The sequence below is a fragment of the Eriocheir sinensis genome, chromosome 67 (assembly GCF_024679095.1).
Source record: "Eriocheir sinensis breed Jianghai 21 chromosome 67, ASM2467909v1, whole genome shotgun sequence".
Classification (NCBI taxonomy): Eukaryota; Metazoa; Arthropoda; class Malacostraca; order Decapoda; family Varunidae; genus Eriocheir; species Eriocheir sinensis.
Window position 1 is genome coordinate 8,229,026 of NC_066575.1, and position 27,549 is coordinate 8,256,574.

Consider the following 27,549-nt stretch of genomic DNA (forward strand, 5'->3'; position numbering starts at 1 on the left):
CGACACACAACGACAGTCGCGCCTTGGTTTAATCACGCTTATTCTCGTGCTGTCATTGATAGAGAGGCAGCTTACAAAAGGTACCAGAGCCTTCAAACTAATGCTAATTATGAACTTTACATTTCTGCCCGAAATCGTGCCAAATCTATTCTCCGACTAACTAAAAATTCTTTCATTAATAGAAAATGCCAAAACCTTGCTTTCTCTAACTCTTCCCGTGACTTCTGGCATCTAGCCAAAAACATCTCCAACTTCACTTCTTCATCTTTCCCTCCACTCCTCAGTCCTGACGGCAACACTGCCGTCTCATCTATCTCTAAGGCTGAACTCTTCTCTCAAACTTTTTCTAAGAACTCCACTCTGGACGATTCTGGGCATATTCCTCCTACTCATCCCCCCTCTGACTCCTTTAGGCCTGTTATAAAGATTCTTCAAAATGATGTTTTCTAAGCCCTCTCTGGCCTCAATCCTCAGAAGGCTTATGGACCTGAGGAGCCTCCTATTGTCCTTAAAAACTGTGCCTCCGTGCTGTCACCCTGCCTGGTCAAACTCTTTCGCCTCTGCCTGTCAACATCTACCTTTCCTTCTTGCTGGAAGTATGCCTTCATACAGCCTGTGCCTAAGAAGGGTGACCGCTCCAATCCCTCAAACTACTGTCCTATAGCTTTACTTTCTTGTCTATCTAAAGCTTTTGAATTAATCCTTAACCGGAAGATTCAAAAGCACCTTTCCACTTCTGACCTTCTATCTGATCGCCAGTATGGGTTCCGCAAGGGGCGTTCTACTGGTGATCTCCTAGCCTTCTTAACTGACTCTTGGTCATCCTCTCTTAGCCGTTTCGGTGAAACCTTTGCTATTGCGCTGGACATATCAAAAGCTTTTGATAAGGTCTGGCACAAATCTTTGCTTTCCAAACTACCCTCCTACGGTTTCTATCCTTCTCTCTGTAACTTTATTTCCAGTTACCTTTCTGACCACTCTATTTCTGCTGTGGTAGACGGTCACTGTTCTTAACCTAAATCTATTAACAGTGGTGTCCCACAGAGTTCTGTCCTACCTCCCACTCTTTTTCTGTTGTTCATTGATGATCTTCTTTCCAAAACGAACTGTCCTATCCATTCCTACGCCGATGATTCCACTCTGCATTACTCAACTTCTTTTAATAGAAGACCCACCCTACAGGAACTTAACGACCCAAGACTGGAGGCTGCATAACGCTTAGCCTCAGACCTTACTATTATTTCCGATTGGGGCAAGAGGAACCTGGTGTCCTTCAACGCCTCAAAATCACAGTTTCTCAACCTATCCACTCGACACAATCTTCCAAACAACTATCCCCTATTCTTTGACAACACCCAGCTATCACCTTCCTCAACACTAAACATCCTCGGTCTATCCTTAACTCAAAATCTCAACTGGAAACTTCATATCTCATCTCTTACCAAATCAGGTTCCTCGAGGCTGGGCGTTCTGTACCGTCTCCGCCAGTTCTTCTCCCCTGCACAGTTGCTGTCCATATACAGGGGCCTTGTCCGCCCCCGTATGGAGTATGCATCTCTTGTGTGGGGGGGCTCCACTCACACAGCTCTTCTGGACAGAGTGGAGGCTAAGGCTCTTCGTCTCATCAGCTCTCCTCTTCATACTGATAGTCTTCTACCTCTTAAATTCCGCCGCAATGTTGCCTCTCTTTCTATCTTCTATCGATATTTCCACGCTGACTGCTCTTCTGAAATTGCTAACTGCATGCCTCCCCCCCTCCCGCGGCCCCGCTGCACACGACTTTATACTAATGCTCATCCCTATACTGTCCAAACCCCTTATGCAAGAGTTAACCAGCATCTTCACTCTTTCATCCCTCACGCTGGTAAACTCTGGAACAATCTTCCTTCATCTGTATTTCCTCCTGCCTACGATTTGAACTCTTTCAAGAGGAGGGTATCAGGACATCTCTCCTCCCGTATTTGACCTTGCTTTTGGACACCTCTTTTGTTTCTTTTTTAGGAGCAGCGAGTAGCGGGCTTTTTTTATTATTGTTTTCTTTTTTTGTGTGCCCTTGAGCTGCCTCCTTTGTTGTAAAACACACACACACACACACACACACACACACACACACACACACACACACACTCACACAAAAAACAGTCCCTCCCCTCACTTCACTTTTTCCTCGGTAACTTAAACAAGAGGCACCACAGAAATAATCCCGGAAAACAACTCCAAAACAATTCAACATGTCTTCCCATTCTCATAACTAGCAAAATAAAGGTGAAAAAGAAGTGAGGTAGAAGACAAATCACTCCGGTAGATAAGCCATTAAGGTAGACAGATCAGTATGAAGGGAAGAAGGTATGTATATATGTATGAATGTATATGTATGTGTCTGCATGTGTATGTGTGTGTGAATTGCGAGAAACAGGTGATCACGACTGACGACATTGCACAGGTGAGGATCAAAGGAAACGAGGGAGCAAGGTGGGCCGAAGGAGCATTAACGGAAGAGGAGGAGAAGGGCGAGGAAGAGGAAGGATGAGGACGAGGAGGAGGAAGGAGGAGAAGGACGAGGAGGAGGAGGAAGCGTGACACAAGTGATCAAAAGCAGGAGCAGCAATAGCCATGAAGCAACAGTGAGTCAGTCAGTCAATTATTCAAAGGGTCAGTCAGTCAGTCATTCAATTATTCAAAGGGTCAGTCAGTCAGTCAGTCAATTATTCAAAGGGTCAGTCAGTCAGTCAGTCAGTTATTCAAAGGGTCAGTCAGTCAGTCAATTATTCAAAGGGTCAGTCAGTCAGTCAATTATTCAAAGGGTCAGTCAGTCAGTCAGTTAGTCAGTTATTCAAAGGGTCAGTCAGTCAGTCAGTCAGTTATTCAAAGGGTCAGTCAGTCAGTCAGTCAGTTATTCAAAGGGCCAGCCAGCCAGTCAGTCAGTCAGTCAGTCAGTCAGTTAGGTAGTTAGTTGGTGAGTCGGCTGCTTAGTTTAGTTATTAAATCAGAAAATCAATTAGTTAGTTTTTGATAAGTTAGAAAGACAGCTATATATTTTGCTTAGTCAGTCAGTCAGTCAGGAGGTTAGTTGCTCAGTTATTTAGTTAACTGCTCAGTCAGTCAGTCAGTCAGTCAGTCAGCCAGTCATTCTAGTATCTCTAAAGCTAATATAAACAGCCATTATTAATCAGTGAGTATCAGTTAATCAGTCACTAAGTATGCCAGCAAGTCAGCCAGTCAGTCAGCCAATCAGTCAGCCAGTCGGCCAGCCAGACAATCAACCAGCCAGTTCGTCGTGAAGGAGGTCATAATATATCTACCACCCACGCCAACCATCTCTGATTGACAAAATACTTGGAAAATGACCCTGACCTCTTTTCACGATATTGTGTGTGTGTGTGTGTGTGTGTGTGTGTGTGTGTGTGTGTGTTCAAGGGGGTATAAGTAAGTGGAAAAAAAACAAAAAAACATACAGATAGAATGACAGAGACAAAAGGTAAAAAATTAATTACGTAATCTACACACACACACGTATAGACAGACAGGAAGGAATTGTTGAAGGAAGATGAGTAACACAGAGGCTGGACAGACAGATAAGCAGACAGATGGACCCATGAATATTAGAGGTAGGAAAAATTAGCAGATATTGGGACCAAAGATTAATTAGAGATAAGGAAAATGAATATCCCCTTCTTGGACTTCTCAGTTAAATGCCTCTTTCTTCTTTCATCTTTTTTCTTTTCTTTCATCCGATTCTACTTCTTTATTATACAACCTTTCTTCCTTTCTTCCATGCCTTCCTGCTCCTTTACTTCTTTTCCTTCAAGTTTTTTTTTGCCCATCTCTTCCTTCTTTCTTATCTCAATCTTATATCTACTCTCCCTCTCCCTTTCTATCCATACTCCTTTCTTTTCTCTCCCTCCCTCTTTACTCTTCTTCTCTTCTTCTACCATCCTCCCTTCCTACCTCCTTTCACCTCTTTTCCTCTCTCCTTACCAAGCCATTCAAATACCCAACACAATGACCAAACCAAATCACTAAGGCATGCAGATTCGTAATGGGACAAATCGCTCTCTGTCGCCTGCTCTTCCATGCTCCCAGGTGTTCGAGTTTCTCTCTTCCTTCCACACGCCAATAATGGGGCAAAAACATCATATTCTCAGCATTAAAGAATTTCCTTCCTTCCTTCACCTGAGAAATCCAAGGTGACGAGATTATTAAGGTGGGGGAGGCTTTCATCCCACCTGTGAGAGAGAGAGAGAGAGAGAGAGAGAGAGAGAATGGATTATCCCACTTAAGATTCATTATATTTTTATCTTCATTATCTCTCTCTCTCTCTCTCTCTCTCTCATGTAATCTTTTTTTCTTCATCCTCCTCCACTCATCTTCTTTCCTCCGTTCTTCCATTATTTCATATTTTTCTTCTTGTTATTTTCTTTCATATTTTACCGTCTCTTTACAGAGTTATTTATCACCTCTGCTGCGTTTTATATCTTCTTTCTTTCTTTCTTATTTTTCTCGTGTGTAATCTTTTTTTTATCGGTCCAATTTCGCCTCATCCTTCCTCATTTTAACTTTTCTCTTGTCCTCTTTTCTTTCTTTCCTGCCTTTGTTTCTTTCTTCCTTTCTTTCTCTCAATCGTGATATATCTGACACGTCTTGCCCCCAATCATCCTTTTATTTCGCTCTTCCTTCGTCTCCTCCTACGTCTTTCCTTCCCTCCTTTTCTTCCTCCTTTTCTACACGCCTGTCGACCCCTTTCGTCATTTTCACTTTCTCCTTTTTTTTCATTATTTGCTTTGTTTTTCGTCAGTTTCTTATCCTTTTTTTCTTTTGTTCCCCTTTCTCCATCCTTTTGACGTTCTCTATTTTCCTTTTTGTTTCCCTTTTCTTCGTTCTTTCGTAAACTTCCATCCTTATTTCCTCCTTTTCTTTCTCCTAAGCTATTATTTCTATTTTTCTTCCCTCTCTTTTCACGCTCTTTCGTTACTTTCCATTCTTCTTTCTTTCTTTTGTTTCCCTATTCCACCTCTTTGCCATTTCCTTTCTTCCTTCTAGTCCCCCTTCTTCCCTTCCTTTCCTTTCTTCCTTTCCCAGTTTCTTTCTTGCCTTCCTTTCTTCCTTCTCTTCGTCTCTTCTTTCCGTTCTCCATCTCACTCTCCTTCAATCTTTCTCTTCCTTCCTTTATTTCTTCGTTTATTCTTTACGCTTTATCCTTTCTTCATCTCTCCCTTCATTCCTTCATAGTTTTCCTCCATTCCAACCCTTCTGTACTTTCCTTCTTTCCTTCTTCAACCACTTTATCCATTTCCTTTCTACTTTCCATCCTCCCATCGTCCCTTTTTCCTATCAATTCCACCCCTTTGTCCTTCCCTCTCTTCGTTCTCTCCTTGTTTCCTATCCTTCCTTCTTTTCTTTCCCCTTCACCACTTTTTATCATTATTTTCCTTCCCTCTTGCATTCCTTTTTTCAGTATTTTCGCTACCAATTCTTTCTCTCCTTCCTCCTTTACTTTTCTCATTTCCCGTACAATTGTTGCCTCTACTTTCCTCCCATTCTTCTTACTCATCTTAGCCTCCCTCCCTTCCTTGGTCCCTTCCATCCCTCATCCGTCTCAGTCTCCTTCAATCTTCCTTTCCCTTCAACGTCTGTAATCCAATTTCTTTCTGCCTTTCCAGCGGTCGTTTGTGTTGTCACTTTTTTGTCACGCGTCAGAATTTTAATACAAGGTGACTGAGGAGAGAGAGAGTGAAAGGGAAGGAGGGAGAGGAAGGAGAGGGAGGGAGGGAGGGAGATGGGGGAGCTGTGTTGCATATCTGTCTATCTATCGATCTATCTATCTACCTCTATATCTAGCAAACTTTATCTTTACATTCATCTAATTATCTATCTTTTCACCTCTCTATTTACAAAGCTATCTCTGTCTAGCTTTCAAACTGCCAATCCATCTATCTATGTATCTAACTATACATATATATTTCTTTATGATACATCTTTCTCTTTATCTATCTATGTTTATCTATTTATCATTCTATCTATCTATTCATGTATTCAACCATCTATATGTTTTATGTTATTGAGGCGAGGCGATGAACTGAGAGAGGGAGCGGCAGAGGCATTGCTCCCAGTGTGTACCAGGGATTAGCTTTTTTTTATTGAAATGTACAAAATGAAAGGTAGAGGAGAGGGGTGCTGTGTCTCCCCGCAAGGAGGATCAGATCAAGGATACTTTGTTTTATTCTACTTTATTTTATTTTGTTCCTTTGTGTCAGGCTCGTCCGTTTTCTATGCCTCTCTCCTTAAAAAAAAAAAAAAAAAAAAAAAAATCATTCTAGTTTTTTTTTAATAGTTTCTCTCTTTTTCCATTTTTAAAACACTTCATTTTTATTTTTTCCCTTTTCTCTCTCTTTTTCCTTTTGCAAAACCTTTACTTCTTTATTTTTTTTACGTCTCTCTCTCTCTCTCTCTCTCTCTCTCTCTCTCTCTCTCTCTCTCTCTCTCTCTCTCTCTCTCTCTCTCTCTCTCTCTCCCCCCCCCCTTTGTTTTCTGACAACTCCAATTTAAGAGAGAAAGGAGCTGAAGGTCATTAGCAAAAACAAAACCACTGAAAAACAAAAGAGGCCTCAAACCATTTTCCTTTGACACGAAATAAAAATCGCAGCTCCGTGACGCATCCGTGGAGCAAGGACCCACACACAACGACCTGCAGCAATGGGGTAAATAAGATGTGTGCTCGTCAGTCTGTTCGTACTCTTCCTCCTAAGAACGTAACATAACATTTATTAGCGGCCGTGGCATATTTGCGCCGTACGATTACTATTTCTACTACTACTACTACTACTACTACTACTACTACTATATTAACTACCACGAGCTACTACTGCTATTTTTTTTTCCTTCGTTGAATCCCAGTTAGTTCCCTTGCAATTACTTTTTTCCATGGCATACTTCCCCCAAACTATTACTAACAAAGAAAATTAATATATTGGATGTAGAATTTTCGGCGGCAGAGTTAAGAAGAGGCTTAAGGGGGCAGGTGGTCCCATGAATGATTAGAGATAAGGAAAATTAAGACAAATGGACCCACGATAAATTACAGACACGGGAAACCAATCTAATGTTCCTCGCTTTCTGACTTAGCTAAATGTCTGGTTTTGAGCTGTGGAGAGGCAGGTCCAAAGGGAAGCAGAGGTGATGATGGGTAACGGGGTGACATTTGGTTAGATGAGGTACGAGAGGGGGACTGTGGAAGGGTGAGAGAAGGGCAGGGCATTCAGGATCTTTTGTTAGAACTAGTATTAGGGCAGGTAAAGGTAGAGGAAGAAACAGAAGAGGAGGCAAAATGAGAAATATACATAAGTTAGAGAGCTTTAAATGTGAAAACGATTTAGGAGACAGTGAGAGAGTGAAAGAAGGAAAAGAAGGATAATAAAAAGTTGAAAAAGAAGAAGATGACGAAGAAGAAGGAAAAGAAGAAGTGGGGGGAGGGTCTGTAAGTGTGTGAGTGTGTGAGTGGGGGGGGGGGGTGAGGGGGGGGGGCATCTCCAGCCTCTTGCAATCTGATGAAATTTTCGCATTCGGGTTCCACTTTTTACCCCTATTGAGTCTTGTGAGCATAGGACAGGTTGTGTGTGTGTGTGTGTGTGTGTGTGTGTGTGTGTGTGTGTGTGTGTGTTCTACGAGTCGAGGATAAGGAAACAATAATAATACTGATAAGGAAAGGAATACGAAGATAATGATGATGATGAAGAAGAAGAAGATGAAGAAGAAAAAGAAGAAAAATAATAATGAGAAAATTAGAAGACGAAAATTAATAAGAATGAAAAAGAAAAAAGAAGAAGAAGCAGAAAAAGAAGAGTCAGAGAGGGGGGGAAAAAGGAAAGAGGAAACTGTTGTCCCACCCACGTTCCCTTCCTGAAGATGGGACCAAAAAAACACCACCAAACACGGAGGTAATGAACCAATCACCACCACCACCACCAACAACACTACCATCACCACCACCACCAACAAAATAACATAGCCATTACCACCACCACCACCACCATCATCAATACCACCACCACCAACAGATAGACAGGCAGAGAGACAGACAGAGGCAAAGGGAATGGAGGAGACAGAAGAGGAGAAGAAGATTGAGAAGTATACAAAAGTTAGAGAAATAAACAGAAGGGAAGGAGGAGGAGGAGGGGAAAGATGCGTAGGAGGATGGAAAAAAGAGGGCATGGTCGGGGAAGGTAGTAAAAGGAGGAGAAGGATAGAGAAGATAAATAAAGGGAAAAAAGATGTTATATGAAAGAGGAAAGGAAAATATGAAAAAAATGAAGAAATGAAAAAAAAAAGAATAGGAGAAGAGGAAATGAGAAATGGCAGGGAGGGAGAGGAAAACGAGGGAGGGAGGAAGGGATGATGCTCGGAATGAAAACACACACACACACACACACACACACACACACACACACACAAAACGATCATATAAGGAAAAAAACAAAAACAAAAACATGAAATAAACTCTAAGGGGATAACTACAACAAAATGAACTCCATAGAACTTGACCAGAACTTTCAATGCTCTTCATATAGATATAGGAATGAAAATATATAGAGAATCAAAGTAAACAGAGTAGATAAATAAGAAGACGTTAGAAGATCAAGGTATACATATTATAGAACACACAAAAAAGGATAGGGAGTGAGGATACAGGGGATAGAGAATAGAGGTAATAGAGGGGAAAGAAAAAGGTCTGATGGAAAAGATTACGAGATTAGGAAGAAGGTCTAGTGAGAGGAATGTGGGAGTAGGATAGTGCTGAGAGCTGGATTAAGGACACGAGGATATTGGGAGGATATATAAAGGGAAGGACACATAGATAAAAAAAAAATACATAGAGGAGAAAGTGTTGAAAAAAATAGAGGGAGTGAAAAAATATATAAGCTAGAGAGAGAAAGATACGGAAAATAATGAAGGAAAGTTAAGGTTATATAATGCATAAAAAATAGATAGGAGAGAATACTATTGGGATAGATTAGGTGCAATAAAGAGGAAGGAATGCGAAGGGGGAATTGATTGAGATAGACGGCAGGTAAGAGAACAGGTGTGAGCGAGGGAGCAAAGAAGAAACGTCAAGAAAACAGGGAAGTAAAAAATATAGAATGTAAAAAAATGAAGTAATAGACGATGGAGGGAAAGAAACAAGATACAGAATGAAAGAAAAGAAGGAACGAAAGATAAGGAATGGAGAAGGAAAGACGAGAAAATAAGAAGGAAAGAAAAAAGGAAAGAGGGAAGGAAGGGAATAAAGGAGAGGGGGAGCAGAAGAGGAAGAAAGAGAGGAACGAGGGAAGAAAGTGAAATAAAAAAGATAAAATAAGAACGAACGGAAGGTAAGAAATGGAAAAAGAGGAGGAAAAGGGAAGATTAGAAGAAAAGGAGAAGGAAAAGGGAAGATTAGAAAAATAATCAAGACGGGTAATGGAGGAAGAGGGGAGGAAGGAAGAAGGGAAGGAAAGATGAAAAGGGAGGGAGGGAGGAAGGGAAGGAAGAAAGGAATGGAGGAGGGGGACGTCGAGGGATGAATTAGAGGAGGGACACTAATAGCCTTGTCTCCATGAATTATTAAGAGGAGGAGGAGGAGGAGGAGGAGGAGGGGCTCACCTAGAAATGATTTGTTACATAATACGAGTTTTGACGTAGACGCGCTCTCTCTCTCTCTCTCTCTCTCTCTCTCTCTCTCTCTCTCTCTCTCTCTCTCTCTCTCTCTCTCTCTCTCTCTCTCTCTCTCTCTCTCTCTCTGTAGATATTTTTGTTGGGAAATAATTGCCAATCATCAGTCCCATATAAGCTCAATTTCTCTCTCTCTCTCTCTCTCTCTCTCTCTCTCTCTCTCTCTCTCTCTCTCTCTCTCTCTCTCTCTCTCTCTCTCTCTCTCTCTCTCTCTCTCTCTCTCTCTCTCTCTCTCTCTCATCCATTTTACTTCTTTATCTCTTTCTTATCGTCTTCTATTATCTTTTTCTTTATTTTCATCCTGCAAAAACTTCACATTATGTTTTTTTCTTTCTTTCTTTCTCTTTTTTTCTCTCTATTTTCATTTCTCTCCAAAATATCTCTTCGTCGTTTTCTTACTCGTTTCCTCCATTGTTATTCTTTTCTACGTTGCTGATTTCCTCCTCACACACACACACACACACACACACACACACACACACACACACACACACACACACACACACACACGAAATGAGGGTCGCGGAGTTGGTCTCTCACTCGCCTCTTTTTTTTTCTATTTAACTTTCATCTTCCCCTCTCTCTCTCTCTCTCTCTCTCTCTCTCTCTCTCTCTCTCTCTCTCTCTCTCTCTCTCTCTCTCTCTCTCTCTCACGCATACAGATAATACATAGTTAGAGACCAGGAGGGCAAGATATTATTTTTTTTTAGTCTTCCTTCACAGAATGCGTAAATATCATTCTCTCTCTCTCTCTCTCTCTCTCTCTCTCTCTCTCTCTCTCTCTCTCTCTCTCTCTCTCTCCCCCCCCCCTCAGGCTCTCACTGCACAATTCCACGAAGTTATTAAGCGCTTGGAATGTACCCCGGTTGTAGAGATATGCGCATTTCGAAGCCAGTAACGAGAGGAGGAGGAGGAGGAGGAGGAGGTGATGTTGACTTGTGATGTGCCCAGACTAGTGAACATGTTTGGATGCTGTGTCTGACAGTCGGTAGCGAGGTGGAATAAGGGTGTTGGTGTCTGGTGTTGTTGGTGTTGTTAGTGGTGGTGGTGGTGAGGCTGGTGACCTGAAACATTACTGGTGGAGGTGATGGTGGTTTTAGTGATGGTGGAGGTGGTGGTGGTGGTGGTGAAATATGTACAGCTGTGTGTGTTCATGTATGTATGTATGAGTTTAGGTGTGTGTGTGTGTGTGTGTGTGTGTGTGTAGTAGTAGTAGTAGTAGTAGTAGTAGTAGTAGTAGTAGGATGATGAGGAGGAGGCAGAGAAGAAGAAGAAGGAAAGGAACGTAAAGTGAATAGATGAAATTGATCAATATTTTCTCTTTTTCCTCTTATCTCTATCTATCTACTCCTTTATCTATCTCTATCTCCACCTCTTTACAATCCATCAACTAATTATCAAAACACATATACGACTCTTTTTCTACGACACTACCTCTTGAAATACATTAATAACCAGTAAGTTTTTTCCCTACACTTGCAAGCGCTAATAACCAATTCAATTCACACTTACTAATAGCCAACATAATTACCTCTGCAAGTCGTGATATATTTTCTTCCCACGCAGCGCTCGTCTACTGATTAACACTCATTAGAAGAAGGTTTCAGAGCGATGGGGTGTGCTGTTTTCCCTTCGTCCTTCATAATTACTGAGAGATGGCGTTATTTTGTGCTGGTGGTGGTGATGGTGGTGGTGGTGGTGATGGTGGTGATGATATATAATGAACGTATTGATTGTTTTCCAAGAATTCTCTCTCTCTCTCTCTCTCTCTCTCTCTCTCTCTCTCTCTCTCTCTCTCTCTCTCTCGCCTTCCCTCTTGTCTCACAAATTTCCTCTTCCTTTCATCTTTACCCTCCTCCTCCTCCTCCTCCTCCTCCTCCTCCACCTCCACAATCTCCACCTTCTTTTGCTCCTCCTTCCTCTCCTCCTTTATTCATCTCTAACTGCCACCATCATCTTCTCCTCCTCCTCCTCCTGCTCCTCTTCCTTGTCCCCCTCTTCTTCCTGACCCCCCCATCCTCTTCCTTCTCCCATTTCCCTCTCTCTACCACCTTCACCTTCTTACGTCTTCCCTTCCCATCACCACCACCACCACCACCACCATTACCACCACTACCACCACCGCCGCCGCCATCATCGCCACCACCGCCGCGGCCCACGTGCCAACACACACCCCGCCCGTTATGTTCCCCTGTCTGCCGCGGCTCCGGATTCCCTCATTTTGCCGGATAATCGGGCGGAAGGGAAGGCGGGCGGGAGGGGAGGAGAGCGGCGCGTCTTGAATTGCGATAAAGGTGGGTGATGCTTGTAGGCCAGACCAGACCAGACCTTCGACAATGCTGCTTCTTCTTCCTATTCTTGTCCTTCTTCAACTTATTTTTCTTCTTCTCTTTTGAATGTTTTCCATGTTCCTCCTCCTCCTACCCTTCCACCTCCTTTTCTTCGTTATTTCTTTTTCTTCTTTATTTTATTTTTTTCTTCCTTTTTTTTCGTTTCCGACTTGTTTCTTCTTTTTTCGCCTTGTCTTCTTCTTCTTCCTCCTTCCTTTCCCTTCCTCTTCCTCCTTCTCATCCTCTTATATTTCTTCTTCTTCCTCCTCTTTCTCTTCTTATTGTTCTTGTTTTTGCGATTGTTCTTGTTCTTCTTGTTCTCCTTGTTCCTGCTCTTCTTCTTCTTCTTCTTCTTCTTCCTCCTCCTCCTCCTCCTCTCTCTTTTTCTTTTTCTTTAGGTACGTTTCTTAATTGTTTTTCTTCTTCCTCCTCTTCCTCTCTCTTTTTATTTTTCTTTAGGTACGTTTTCTTAATTGCTTTTTCTTCCTCCTCCTCCACTTCTTGGTCTTTTTAGTTGGTGTTGTTGTTTTTGTTGTTTCTGTTTCTGTCTTCTTTCTGTATTACTTGTTTTCTTATTTCCTCTTCTCTTTCTTCGTTTTCTTTTTCTTTTCTTTTTCGTTTATTGCTTTCTTTTTTGGTGTTGCAATGTTCGTTGTTGTTGTTGTTGTTTCTTCCACGTCCTTGCTTTTGTCTTCTGTCTTCATTTTTTTTATCTCATTTATTTTCCTTCATTTTTCTTCTATTTTTTTCCCTCGTTTTTTCTTCGTCTACTTCCTATACTACTTTCTATTTATATCTTTCCTTATACTTCCTGCTTTTTTTTTCTCCCCTTATTAGTTTTCCTTCTACATCTTCCTTTCCTCCTCCTATAGTTTTAGATAGTTAGTGTAGCTTGTCACAAACAGCCTCGTAAGGACCATCATATCTGCTGTTGTTTGTTCTTCCTTTGCGTTCCTTTGTGTTTCTCCTCCTGAGCCAAGATGATCACGTGGCTGCTTATTTTCCAATTTTACGCTGATAAACTAGGGAAGGTCAGGGCAGCAGGATGTTAAGGTAAGGGGAGGGTGGGTAAGGTAAGGTAAGGTAAGGTAAGGTAAGGTAAGGCAAGGCAAGGCAAGGCAAGGTGTGTGTGTGTGTGTGTGTGTGTGTGTGTGTGTGTTGAAGGTAATGGTTAGTGTACAATGTTAATGGGAAGAGAAGGTAAGGAGGTAAGGGGTATAAGTGTTGGTGTGGGTGATAGGTAAGTTATGGGAAGGGAATTAATGGGTAACTAAAAAGAAAGGGAAATGGGAAATGGGGGGACGTAGAATTTGGGGAAACAAAGCAATAGGTAAGTGAAAGGAAGGTTGAAGGAAGGGGAGATGAAAGGGAAAGTGGAAAGGAGTTAATGGAAAGGCGAAATGAAAGAAAATAGGGGAAATGGGGAAGGTAGCAGCTACGAAAATGGGGAATGGGGAGAAGAAGAGATGTTTTAGAGGCTCAGATTGTCAGTGAAGGGGATGGGTAAGTAATGGGAAGGTAGAAGAAGGGGAAAAAAAAAGTAGAGAGGGGGAATAGGTAAATCTTCGGGTAGGGGTAAATTAGGTTATGAGGAAGGTAAGAATTTTCGTGTCAGAACGTTGGGAAAGATAATGGGACAGAGTGATGGAGGGCCAGAGAAAGGAAGAGGAAAGAGTAAGATGATGAAGATAGGTTAATGGTAGAGAGCGAGAGAAGTGACATAAAAGTGGAAAAGAAAGAGAATAAAAGAAGATAGATAGATGGGACAGTAGGAAGAGCAAGAAAAGGGAAAGAAAAGGGTAGGATGATGAAGATAGGTGAATGGTAGAGAGGGGAAGAAGGGACATAAAAGTGGAAAAGAAAGAGGATAAAAGTAGATAGATGGGAGAGTAGGAAGAGCAAGAAAAGGGAAAGGAAAGGGTAAGGAAAGGATGGAAAAGTGTAAGAAGAGCAACAGCAAAGGGAAAAGAACAGGCAAGGGAAGGACGATAGATAGGAAAAGGAAAAGAGAGGAGCAGAAATGTGGATAAGGAAAGGAAGAAAGAGAAAAGCAGAAGCGTGGAAAAGGAAAGAAAGACGAGTTAGAAAAAAAGGAGAAGGATAGAATCGGATGAGGAGAGGAAGATGGGTAGGAAAAAAAAGTGGAAGGAACGCAAGATAAGGGAAGAAGAAAAGGTAAGGAAAGGAAGATGGGTAGGAAAATGGGAAAGAAATGAAGGATAGGAGCGTGGGAAAATCTCAGACTAAGGGAGGGATAAGGCAGAGTAAGAAAAATGAGGTGAGGGTGTAAGGGCGTGGCCAGGAGCGTGTTAAGAAAGCATGATAAATGAGAGAGAGAGAGAGAGAGAAGATGCTAGTAGGCTACATGAATAAATAAATAAGAGAAAAAGAAGATAGAAGACTGTGGATGTCAATGGGGAGGAGGAGGAGAGAGAGAGAGAGAGAGAGAGAGAGAGAGAGAGAGAGAGAGAGAGATGGATAAAAATGAGACTTGAGAGATAAAAAGACGCATGATATTAAGTTTTCCAAGTTACCTTTTTTTTTGGAGGGGGGGAACTATTTTTTTTTTTTTTGGCTTCTTGGTTATTTTTTCTTGGCAATTATTTTCTTGGTTATTTTTCCCTTGGCTATTATTTTCCTCGGCTATTTTTTGGCGATTTTTTTGTTTGGGGATCTTTTTTTTTTTTTTTTACTTGGCTATTTGTCTTCATTGGATGTGCAGACTGATACTGTTTTGTTTTCTGTTCCTTCTAAAAAAAAAAAAAAAAAAAAAAAAATTACCACCACCATCTCAATCACCACCACCACCACCATTACCTAACTTTAATCGAGAGAAGTACTGCCAGCATTATCACCACTACCATCATCATCATCATAATTATCATCATCAGTAATGCATTTTTATTTCTGCTGCAGCTAAAATCAAATAACATATCCATCATCACTCCCATCACCATCACTATCATTTCCGCCATCATCTCTAACAACAACAAGCAGCGATCCTTCCCTTTGCAAGACACACGCAACGACAAAAAAGGTGGACAAACAAACAAACACACACACACACACACACACACATTTGGGAGAACAATAAATAATCGACATCCAAAGCAAATAAGACAAAAAGAAAATGTAGCAAAACACAACAACACGAATAACAACAAAAACACCAATGGAATAACGTAATTGTGTGTGTGTGTGTGTGTGTGTGTGTGTGTGTGTGTGTGTGTGTGTGTGTGTGTGTGTGTGTGTGTGTGTGTGTGTGTGATTATGTATGTATGTGTGTGTGAGCTTAACACCTCAAAACAAGAAAATACACGAAGAAAATCAGGTAACAACTAAAAATGGAACAGACTACAAGGTCAAAAAAAAAAAAAAAAAAAAAAAAAAAAAAAGGATAGAAAAGAACATAAGACAGCAAAATAAGCCAGCGGCATTTGGCTAGGAAGTGCTGGTGGCGGCGGAAGACGGGATAGCGCGGCGAAGGGACAGCGGGGAGTTCTACTGTGAGCCGAGGCTGAGGCAAGGCGAGGCGGCCCTTCACGCATGTGCTGGCCGGGGTATATAAAGGCCGAGGCATAACCCGCAGCGGCACTCTCCCCCTCCACGCCGTTCATGCAGGCTACCGGGGACCACCGCGCGCCCTGCCTCCCTCCCACCCAGCCACGCCAGTCTCCCATCCTCACCCTCCCTCACCCTCACCACTGCCTACGTCCTCCCTCTTCCTCCTACTCCTTCCTCCTCTCCCTCCTCCTTTTCTCCCTCCACCGCCTCTGTTCTCGTAATATAGTGAAGTTTAAGGACATTTAGCGATATGGTGTGAAAGGGTTTGTTTGTCTCCGTGAACTTTGAAACGAAGGGAAATATGACGGAAAACAATAATGGACTGACTGAACCTTGAGGAGATGTACTGAACCAAGAGATAAGAATAGAGATAATGATAAGAAGAAGATGAAAGATATAGAATAAGAAGGAACATAAGACTGGACTGACAGAAGCTTTGTTTGGGTGCTTCGGAACAGTTCAGTAAGTGATTCGAAACCTATAACGTGAGACTGAACTCCATAGATTTTTACTCTTGATTACAAAAAAAGAAAAACAAAAACAAAACAAAACGAAAAAGCAAAGCGTGTGGTGGTTTTAATATAGTCGTATTATTATTATTATTATTATTATTATTATTATTATTATTGCTGTTGTTGTTGCTGCCGTTACTGTTGTTGTTTATCTTGTTGAAAGTCGCATCTCTGATCAGTGCCAAAAACAACAACAATCACCACCACAATCACTACCACAATCATCACCACCACTGCCACAGCACAATCAACAACCCCTGCCCTTCAAAGCAACAACAATAACAACAACCAAAAGAACAACACACAACCACAATCTACACTCAACACCACGTGAAAGTCTACCACCACCACTACTACAACCACAACCAATACAACTAACACCCACACTACTACCCAACTTCCCCTAAGACCATCACCTTCGTCCTTACCATTATCACTACTACCACTACAACCACCACCACCACCAGTACCACCACCACCACCACCACCACCACCGCCACCGCCACAGCCGCCGTCACCTGTCACCCTCCAGCCCCCGAAGCCGAACAAGCATTTTAAGGTGAGTTGGCACAATCTGCAAAACTTTCTAGTCTCCTTTGCATATATCTAAAGATTGTCACACACATACACACACACACACGCGCGCGCTCGATCACAGACAGACAGACACACACACACACACACACACACACACACACATGAGAGAGATCAAACGGAAAGAAAATAATGGGCGTAAGAAAAAGGAATGGATCTCTCTCTCTCTCTCTCTCTCTCTCTCTCTCTCTCTCTCTCTCTCTCTCTCTCTCTCTCTCTCTCTCTCTCTCTCTCTCTCTCTCTCTCTCTCTCTCTCACACACACACACACACACACACTCACTCACAGAAATAAACATAGCGAGGAAGACAAAAATAAACACCTATATAAAGTTATTTTAAGACACGATATGAACAGACTTAATGACCATAGGAATGGATGAATGAACAAAGTAATTAAGGCAAAATTATACGATTAGAACAATAAAACTGTGAAGATTAATAAGAAAAAACACGAAAAAGAAACATAAAAGGAATTCTTAGCACGGTACAGTGATTTGGCAGTATTTCGTTAATGATAAGGAGAGAGGCGAGCGAATAAAATATAATTGAAAAGATAAATAAAAATATATATATACACGTAAAAAAAATGTTTATCTTGTGAAGACAGACTGGTGATGGTGGTGGTGGTGGTGTTGACAAGCAGCGTCAAGACATGTGCGTGGTGTTGATGGAGGTGAAATTGGTGGAGACTTTTAGTAAGGGGGCTTAGGTGAGGTGGTGATGGTAGTAGTGGTGGTGGTGGTGGTGGTGATAATGGTGATGACATGGAGGCGTGGGTTTGAGGTGTTGATAGCGGCGGTAATGATGGAAAACACCGAACAAAAGTGTGTGTGTGTGTGTGTGTGTGTGTGTGTGTGTGTGTGTTAAGATGCGTGAAGGTCAACCGAGCGGGGCGTAAATTTTAAACACATTTTTTTCCTCTTTTTTTGGGGGGATGACGTGCACACATGACTGAGCACACACACACACACACACACACACACACACACACACACACACACACACACACACACGCGCGGCTCCCCTCCTCCCCCCCCCACACAACTGTTTCTCTCCTTCAACTTATAAACAGATTCTCAAACTCTGGAATAAAACATAACACAAGGAAAAAATAACTATTCCATTACGCCAAATAAAAACACCCGAAACACATTAAAGAATCATAAGAAAAGTAAATAAGTAGTAAGGTTTAGCGCTACTCTCTCTCTCTCTCTCTCTCTCTCTCTCTCTCTCTCTCTCTCTCTCTCTCTCTCTCTCTCTCTCTCTCTCTCTCTCTCTCTCTCTCTCTCTCTCTCTCTCTCTCTCTCTCCTTTCCTACTTTCTCTTCTTTTCACTGTTTTCTCTCATTTTCATTTTATCTTACTTCATTTTCTAGTTTTTTTCTTCTTATTATTATTTTCCTACCTCCTCGTCCTCTTCCTTCTCCTCCTCCTCCTCCTCTTCCTTGTCCTCTCTCCCCTCCTGTGTATTTCTAAATTAATTATATTCTCCCAATTACCTTCCGCAACGGACTACATTCTTTTCCACTCTCCGTCCCTCCGCGTCGCCTCTGTTGGCCAAATTATTTACGAGTCTTGTCATTTAACGAGTGAGACTCCGCCGCATCCTTTACCTCGGTGGCGCTCCTGATAGGGCTATTGCTTCTTCTGCTGCCACTGCTACTATTACGTCTGCTACACCTACAATAACTGCTACTTTTGCGCTGATTCTACTCCTACTGCTACTACTACTACTACTACTACAATAAGTGCTACCTCTTCTTTTTTTTCTTTTTCTTCTTCTTTTCTTCTACTTGTTCTTATTCTTCATTTTCTACTACTACTACTACTACTGATTTCTTCACCTGCTATTATATTACTGTTACTGCTACCCTTTTTTCATTTCAAACAAGTAAACACACACACACACACACACACACACACACACACACACACACACACACACACACACAGAGCTATATATATATGTCAGATTACCCATGATTCACAACGAAACAATCCCTTCCTTCCCTTCCCCCTCCCTTCCTTTTATTCCCCAATCATCCCCTTTATTCCTTCCCTTCCTCCTCCTCCTCCCTTCCCTTCATCCCTAGAAAAAAAAGAGAAAATAACTGAACAAAGTAAACTAAAACAAAGCGAGAGATATAAAGAGCATAAACCGTAAAGGAGATAAAGTTGAATAGAAAGTCGTTGGAAAATGTTGAATATCACGGAGAGGCAAAACGCTGAAGTGGATGGGGAATATTTCGAAAAGAAGTAAAAAAAGAAAAAAAAAAAAGATTTGTAGAATTGGAATACGATGAATGGTGAAACTCTCTCTCTCTCTCTCTCTCTCTCTCTCTCTCTCTCTCTCTCTCTCTCTCTCTCTCTCTCTCTCTCTCTCTCTCTCTCTCTCTCTCTCTGCTACTGTCTATGTCTATTCGTTTTTTTTGCTTGTATGTGTGTGTGTGTGTGTGTACGTATATATGTTTCTCTATGTTTGTTTGTCTGTCTGTTTGTATCTCTCTCTCTCTCTCTCTCTCTCTCTCTCTCTCTCTCTCTCTCTCTCTCTCTCTCTCTCTCTCTCTCTCTCTCTCTCTGCTGCAATACGAACCAAAAAGTTTATCACAGCGCCGTAAAAGTAATCATAAGTCTTGCCAACGTGACTTATTTATAGGCGCGCGAGGGGGGGGGGGGGGGATAGCGATGCGTCAAGCTTGTGTGCACGCAGACTCATAATTAGCGGGATAGAAACGCACCTGGTGGCAGTAATTAGTAGGTTGTATATAGGTGACCGCGGTGAGGTTTGTGTGTGTGTGTGTGTGTGTGTGTGTGTTTGCTTCATCTTCGTTTTTCGTCTGTTTTGTCCATAGTGTATTTACTTTTCCTCCTTGTCCTTCTTTTGTGTCTGTTTCTCTCTGTCTGTCTTCATATCTATCTCTTTCTACCCATACATATATCAATCTCTTTACTTAGGTCACCCCTTCAAACACGGGAAACCTCACACATACACACGGACACAAAAACACCACAACAAGCTTATATACCCGTATCAAAGCACCTTACGTCACCACCGTCACTAGTGAAAAAGCAACATCCCTTCCTTTCCCTTGTTCACCTTTCCGTCCGTGGCCCTATAGTGCCCTCCCGCCTTCAGATCGTCACCTACACGCGTATTCCCTTAATTAAGTACAACCGACCGCTAAGGGGACCCATGTACGAGTAAGCGGCTTGAGCAACTCGTCACGTAAGTATTCCTGACGGTCGGGTTCAAAGAGCGGCGGTGTCAGTAACGCGCCCTGGGGAACACCCATAGCTGGGCACGATAACAGAAAACCTTATTCCCGATAACCGATAACTGATAATGAAAAACCTTAACGGCGATAACCGATATTCGTTAACTAGAGACACAAATATAGGCGATAACTGATAACCGATACCCGATATAAATCCACAATTCCGATACTAGCTAGCGATAAGTCCGATAGGCGAAAACGATACTATATTGATATTTCAGATAGAACAACATTGATGAATTCAAATTTTCATTATCTGTATTTTAGGAAACTTACAAAACCTTAAAATCACACGTTGACACGTACATATGGACGGTAATACTAAAAATGCCTGAATCGGTGTTGTGTTATTTGGCGTCCCCACCGTCAAAAATTGTTTACAAACACTGGTCTCTCGTGAACGGTGCATGCTCAGACCAGCAAACGTAGACCTGTACAGTCTCACAAAGCTTTTAAACCGTAATTAAAAGTTGCTGGAAGGCTGAATCAGACATATAGTACCACTACCACCATCCTCGCTGTTTTTAGAACGACACTCTGTACGAGTTGTATTTATATGTACAGAGTGTACGTCGTTCTAGAAACAGCGAGGATGGTGGTACTGTATGTTTGATTCAGCTTTCCAGCAACTCTTAATGTGTTAAAAAAGCATTGTGAGACTGAACAGGTCTACACTTAATGGTCTGAGCATGCGCAGTTCACGAGAGACCAGTGTTTGTAAACAAAAGCGCCAGCTTTTGACGATGGGACACCAAATAACACAATGCCGGGTGCCTTCAGTATCATGGTATGGTCACAAACGAATATGGAATATCAAATTTGAGGCAGTGAATAATCATCTTGGGGGCAAAGTTAAATGATTTTTCTCTATGATATATTGATTTTTGAGTAGCATAAAAAAAATAACCTAGTGTTTTAATTTTCATGATCTAAGCATGAAATCTCATCACCGAAGATATTTCATACCCCGAAGTTTTTTCATACAACACCGGGCCACGCATGCGCAGTAGGGAGACAACGTTTTTTTCTGAGAGGCGGAAAAAAAGTAGCGATTATCGCTAGTTTGGTTACAAAAGTAACGAAGATACCGATATATATTTAAATAAGTAGCGGATGGTCGATAATCCGATTTTGTTATCAGCGATAAAGTATCGCGATAACTTATCGCGATAACGCCCAGCTATGGGAACACCACTCGACTGTAAGCGACAATGAGATAGCTTTTCCTTGTCTGCTTTAGTGACGCGGGAAGGAGAGTAAGAAGGAAAGGATAGGGATGGCAAGAGAGAGAGAGGAGGAGGGTTGAATTGTTTTAAGAGGCAGTGCTTCAATGAGTTTACGAGGGGAAAGGTGGAGGAGGGAAACATGGCAGGAAGTGAAGCAGTAACTGGGGAAGAGGTAAAGAGGTGAAGATGAGGAAAGGAGGAGAGAGAAAAGGAGCAGGAGAAGGTGAAAGGGTTAGGAAGGGAGGAGGACGGAGATGGACAAGAGGGCAGAAGAAAGGGATGCTAGGAAGGAGCCTGGAGGAGAGGATGCGAGGGGGAGAGGAAACAAAGGAGGGAGAAAAAGAGTAAATCAGGGAGTCTCGCAGAAGAGATGCAATTAATGGCTAGGGAGGGAGGAAAGAACTGAGATGGACAAAAAGGGAGGAAGAGATGCTGGGAAAGGATGCTGGAAGAGAGTGAGGGAGGGAGGGAATAAATCTAGGAGTTTTAGTGAAAAGGAAGGAAGGAGAAGGAAGAATAGGAAGGGAGGGAAGGACAGATGGAAGGGATCCTGGAAGAGAGGAAGGGAGGGAGAGGAGAAATTCATGGAGCCTTAGACCAACGGCTTCAGTGAGGATTATGTTTCAGGGTACGGAAAACGGAGGAAGGGGAGGCAGGGGAAGGAAGGGAGATGTAGAGTTCGAGTTCACGCTACTTATGTAAAGTAATGGAGATGGTGAGCGAGGGGCTAAATGCACGTGGGCCAAGGGTACGCCGCGTGCCACAGTACCCGGGAGGGTAGCTGCGGTGCGGCGGCCAGCCCTGGCTTGTAGGAGCTCGGCCAGGGCCAGGGGCAACGCGGCCCTGCCCCGGCGGATAAGGCGGACGAGGCTAATGCCTCGGCCTTCTTGGCAGTGCCTCAGCCAGCCCTGAGGAGCCCAGCAGCCACTCTCCAGGACTATACAGTGCCAGCAGCGCACTGCAGCGAGCCCCTAGCCAGTGCCCAGGAATCGGCATTGCCAGAGGTCGACTTGAGGGAACCATCGACCCTGGCACTCTACACGGCCGTCACCAGAACGAGCCTGCGCAGCACGAGGGGGTCACATCAGCCAGTGCCAAGGCCCGCGAGGCAGTGCCCGACGAAAAGTCATTGGAACCAGCGCCGAGTGCCCAGGAGGCATCACCCCCGGGGTTGGGGAGGCCCCGGGTGCATGCCTTCCTTGACGGCCTGGCAGTGCTGAACTTCGTCGTGAACTGCCTCCTGATCCTCGACGTGATTTTACGGCAAGCACACACGGCCGGAGGCGACGAGGTACAGCCACGCTCTCGCCCACGTCCGCGGCAGCAATGGACGCCCTTCTTGACTCATTATCGGGGTGGGCGGCGTGCTGTTTCCTTATTACACCAATCTTTCTCCTGGCGGCTCACCTCTTCCACCTTTGGCCACACCCCGGGGAGCGACAGAACCCAGACGCCTTGCATTACTCATCACCGGGCTGGCTGAAGGCGAGGCTTTTCTTACACTTCTCCATTACTCCATTATTCCCCCCCCCCCCCCTCTCTCTCTCTCTCTCTCTCTCTCTCTCTCTCTCTCTCTCTCTCTCTCTCTCTCTCTCTCTCTCTCTCTCTCTCTCTCTCTCTCTCTCTCTCTCTCTCTCTCTCTCTCTCTCTCTCTCTCTCTCTCTCTCTCTCTCTCTCTCTCTCTCTCTCTCTCTCTCTCTCTCTCTCTCTCAATGCGTATTTCTCAATCCATTTCTCTATTTCTCTTTTTATTAATCAATCCATTCATCTATCCATCTATGTATGTAAGTATATATGTATTTATCTATCTGTCTATATATCCATTTATTTATCTATCTATCTATCCATCAATATATCTATCTATCTATCCGTCTATCACCTTATCTTTCAATCTCTATACCTACTCTGTACGCACGAATATATGCAGGCATTTGCTTGTCTATCTGTCCAACTGCCTGTCTGTCGGTCTGCCAGCATCAAATAATGGATGAGCCACTACGCTTTTCTCCCCCTGAATATTTCAAAGGCTCAGTCAGCGAGGGCGTGGCTATGGAGCACAGGCGGGACGTGTGAAGGAGGAAGCGACGCGAGTGAACCTTTGGCTGTCGAGGGCGGTGTGTGTGTGTGTGTGTGTGTGTGTGTGTGTGTGTGTGTGTGTGTGTGTGATTGCCAGGCTCAACTGTTTGCTGCCATTTACACGTAGTAGTAATTCGGGACTTTAATTCACCTTTCTTTTTGGTTAATTAGGTTCTTTGGGAGATGTTTGTTGTCACTTAAACGTGGTCATTTGGGGACTTAATTAATGTTTTCTTTGAGGGTTTGGTTATTTGGGTTATTTATAGGAAATGGTTGTCGCTATTTGAACGTGGTAATTTGAGACTTTACATTCATTTGCTTTCTTTTTTGAGGTTTGGGTTATTTCGGACTAATAGATTTGTTTTCGATACATTTTCTGGGATTTGGAGGAGTGCCGCTGAAGGGTTGTCAAACTATCACCAGGCTCATAAAACTACCCATGGAATTACTGTCTATTCTGATACCGTGACAATATACTCCCACGCACTCCTTCCTCACTTCCTATACCAAACAGGAACCCGACGCTGCTCCTATCGGTCTATGGCGAGGGTGTCTGTTTACTACCGCTACTACTAGTAATCTACGTGTGGTAGGACAGGACAGAAAAGATATAGTAATAGGTGGTAGTGATTGAGGGCAGTAAGAGGACTTATCTCTAAAGCTTCAAAATAACAACAGTGCTTCCGATACAGGATATATATGGACATGACTATCTGTGGAATGCTTATACCAATACCAAGGGCGTAATGCTGTCCATATTCCCAGACATTTCAGAGCTAACACACCCACACTGAATAGGGCTTTCGTAGAGGTAGTGTTAGTGTTTCCATGGGTAGTTTTATAAGCCTGGTGATAGTCTTGACAAGGCTTCTGTATCACGGAACAGAGAAAATACTTATGACAACCCCGACTATTCCCTTTTGTGGCCTTTGAAAATAGTTGTTGTGAGATCCGAAAGCGTCTGAGTATGAGCTCCTCCTCCTCCTCCTCCTCTTCCCACGCAGAGTCTCCAGGTGGAATGAGCGACACAAGTGGACGTTTTTCACTAATTTACCGAGTTAGCTACCTGGTCATTTTTACCTGGGCGCTCCGGATATGCGCGTAGGCGGTGCTTCATCAGGGCGGAGAGTCTTATTACGTGGAGGGCCGAGCATTGTGTGTTTGTGTGTGTGTGTGTGTGTGTTCACCTCCTCTACCTCCTACGTTTAAGACTCCTCGTTCTCCAGTCAACTTCTCTCCTCCCCTCTAACGAACGGCCCTTCACCTCCCTTCAATCCCGTACCATTTGCTCTCTCTCTCTCTCTCTCTCTCTCTCTCTCTCTCTCTCTCTCTCTCTCTCTCTCTCTCTCTCTCTCTCTCTCTCTCTCAATTCCGCGTCACTTTTCTCCCCTCTTATTTTCTCTCCTTCCCTTTCCCTCACTTTCTCCTACTTTCTCTAACCTCCCATCCTTCCCTTTCCTATCATCTTCCCCCTTCTATTTCCCTTCTTCCATGTTCATCTCTCTCTCTCTGTCCTTCCCTTCCTTTCCCCTCTTCAATCTCACGGATCTTCTCTCTCTCTCTCTCTCTCTCTCTCTCTCTCTTCTTCCTTTCTTCTACCCCTATTTCTCTAACCTTCATATCCTTTCCTTTTTCTCTCTTTCTCTCCATCCATCAACTTCTTCCTCCTCTTTCCCTTCCACTTTCTCCTATTCCCCATTCACTGTGTAACTTCCCCCCCTTTCTTTCTTCTTCCAATCCACTATCACCACCACCACCACCACCACCATCACCCCCGCCCCTCCCACCCCTGTTTATCTCTCCTTCTCTTCCTCATGTTCTATAAATGCAACTACTAAAGCAGCCCCCCCACACCCCCTTCTCTTGCATGTTCCCATTCTTTATCTCCACCATCATTACCACCACAGTATATTACCACCACCATCATCATCCTCACCACAATTACAACCACCTCCGTTCTTTTCCTTCCTTCCTACCTTTCCTTTCCCTCTCTCTTTCTCTCTCTCTAGTCTTTCTTGTTTGAGGTTTAAAAATAACTCTTCCTCTCTCACCTCTTCCTTTTTTTTCTCTTTTTTATCATCACTTTTATCACCACCACCACCACCACCACCACCATTATCTCATTAGTAACATTACCACTAACACACATTTCTTATCTTCGTACCACCACCATCACCACCACCACGACCTCCTCTACGCAACATAACTTTCCCTTTTCTTCGTATCATTTCCCCCCTACATCCCCTCCCCCTCACCTGCAAAGTCCAGGTAATTGGCGTGCCCATTACCTGCGCTCACCTGAACCTGAGTTTTAATGGGCCATACGAGGCCCTCCTGAATGACCCCTATCAGCCTGACCTTGACCTCTTATCTGGCGCCGTTGATTATCTATGAGAGTCTAAAGAGTTGAGTTTAATTATTTATTTATTTATTTATCTGTCTATCTATATGTCTGGCTATTTATCTATCTATATGTTTGTATCTCTTGGAGTCTATTTCGTCTAGTTTATCTATCTATCTATCTATCTTGTTCTCTACATTGTCTATTTCGTCTAGTTTATCTATCTATCTATCTATCTTGTTCTCTACATTTCAATCTATTTATCTGTCTATCAATCTATTTATATATCTACCTTTCTGCATCTCTCTCTCTCTCTCTCTCTCTCTCTCTCTCTCTCTCTCTCTCTCTCTCTCTCTCTCTCTCTCTCTCTGTATCTTTCTATCAATTATCTATCTATCTATTACATCTCTTTTAATCTATTTTCCCCACTAATTTCTGTGTCTGTGTGTGCTTGTGTGTATGTGTGCGTGTGTGTATGTGTATGTATGCGTGTGTGTGAACGTATTCATGTATGCACACGAACGTTCAGTGAAGCAAATTAATTGGTTTAGCGACATACCTCAGCGGCGGGTATACATCAATATTCATGCCTGTCTGTCTGTCTATCCGGCTGTCCGTCCGTTAAACCCTGTAGGCGCCTTTCCATACGTCTACTTCTGTCTTTGATCACCCATCTGTGGCCTGTCTATCTGTTTCTCCTTCTAGACACCTTCCTATGAGTCTACTTTTCGTGTGGCTTTCTGTCTGGCTGTCTATCTGTTAATCCCTTTAGATACCTTCCTATGAGTTTACTTCTGTCTTTTCGTGTGGCTGTCTGTCTGTCTGGCTGTCTATCTGTTAATCCCTTTAGATACCTTCCTATATGTCTACTTTTGTCTTTTCATGTGGCTGTCTGTCTGGCTGTCTATCTGTTAATCCCTTTAGATACCTTCCTATATGTCTACTTTTGTCTTTTCGTGGGTCTGTCTGTTTGTCTGTCTGTTTGTCTGTCTGTTAATCCCTCTAGCCACCTTTCCGTAAGTCTTCTGTCTTTTCAAGTGGTTGTCTCTTCGGCTGTCAATCTTTTATGCCCTCTAGCCACGTTCCATAAGTCTACTTCTGTCTTTACATGTCGTTGTCTGTTTGTCTGTCTGTCTGATCATCCCTGTAGCCACGTTCCATAAGTCTACTTCTGTCTTTACATGTCGTTGTCTGTTTGTCTGTCTGTCTGATCATCCCTGTAGCCACCTTCCATAAGTCTACTTCTGTCTTTTCATGCCCATCTGTCTATTTGCTTATCGAACTGGCAATCTGTTTATCTATTTATTTACGCATTTCTAACTTTATATACTCCTCTCTCTATCTACATATCTAACTAGCTATTCGTTAATCTATCTATTTAGGTATATTTAACTTTCTACATTTCTCTTTCAATATACATCTCTAACTTGCTATATATCCACGAACTTATTTATTTTTCTTATCTGTATATACTTTGCTGTCTATTCCACATATCTAACTAGCTATCTATCCATCTCTTTATTAATCCATTTTTACCTATATATACTTCTCTATCTACATATCTAACCCCCTACCTATCTATCTCTCTATTTATTTGTCCATCTTTATCTTCATTACAAAAGTTGAGCAATAAAATACTTTCCTATGTGTTTATCTATCTACAAATCCTTCTGACTGTTTACTATTTTTCACCACGTAAATATAAGTTTATCTATCTACAAATTCATCTAACTATTAACTAATTTTTACCCCGCAAGTCAAGGTTGTATGTAATAAAATGCTCCTGCTCCCTAAAAACAAATATAATCAATGTAACGTGAATAACACCATGATTCAATTTAGTTCCAAAGGTTTCTAGATATAGTTTTCAGAGAAGCTCACATCCAAAGGTGCCGAGAAGATGACATTTCACATCAGCCGAGTCT

General features: G+C 42.7%; 1 protein-coding gene across 1 annotated transcript in view; it reads left to right on the forward strand.

Annotated features, from left to right (window-relative positions):
• Nucleotides 1–16,202: 16,202 nt before the first annotated feature.
• LOC126988051 (neuropeptide Y receptor type 6-like) overlaps nt 16,203–27,549 on the forward strand; it is a 145,228-nt gene continuing 133,881 nt past the window's right edge. The window contains exon 1 of the mRNA XM_050845846.1: nt 16,203–16,670. The gene's annotated coding sequence lies outside the window, so the exon portion shown is untranslated. The remainder of the gene's footprint in view (nt 16,671–27,549) is intronic.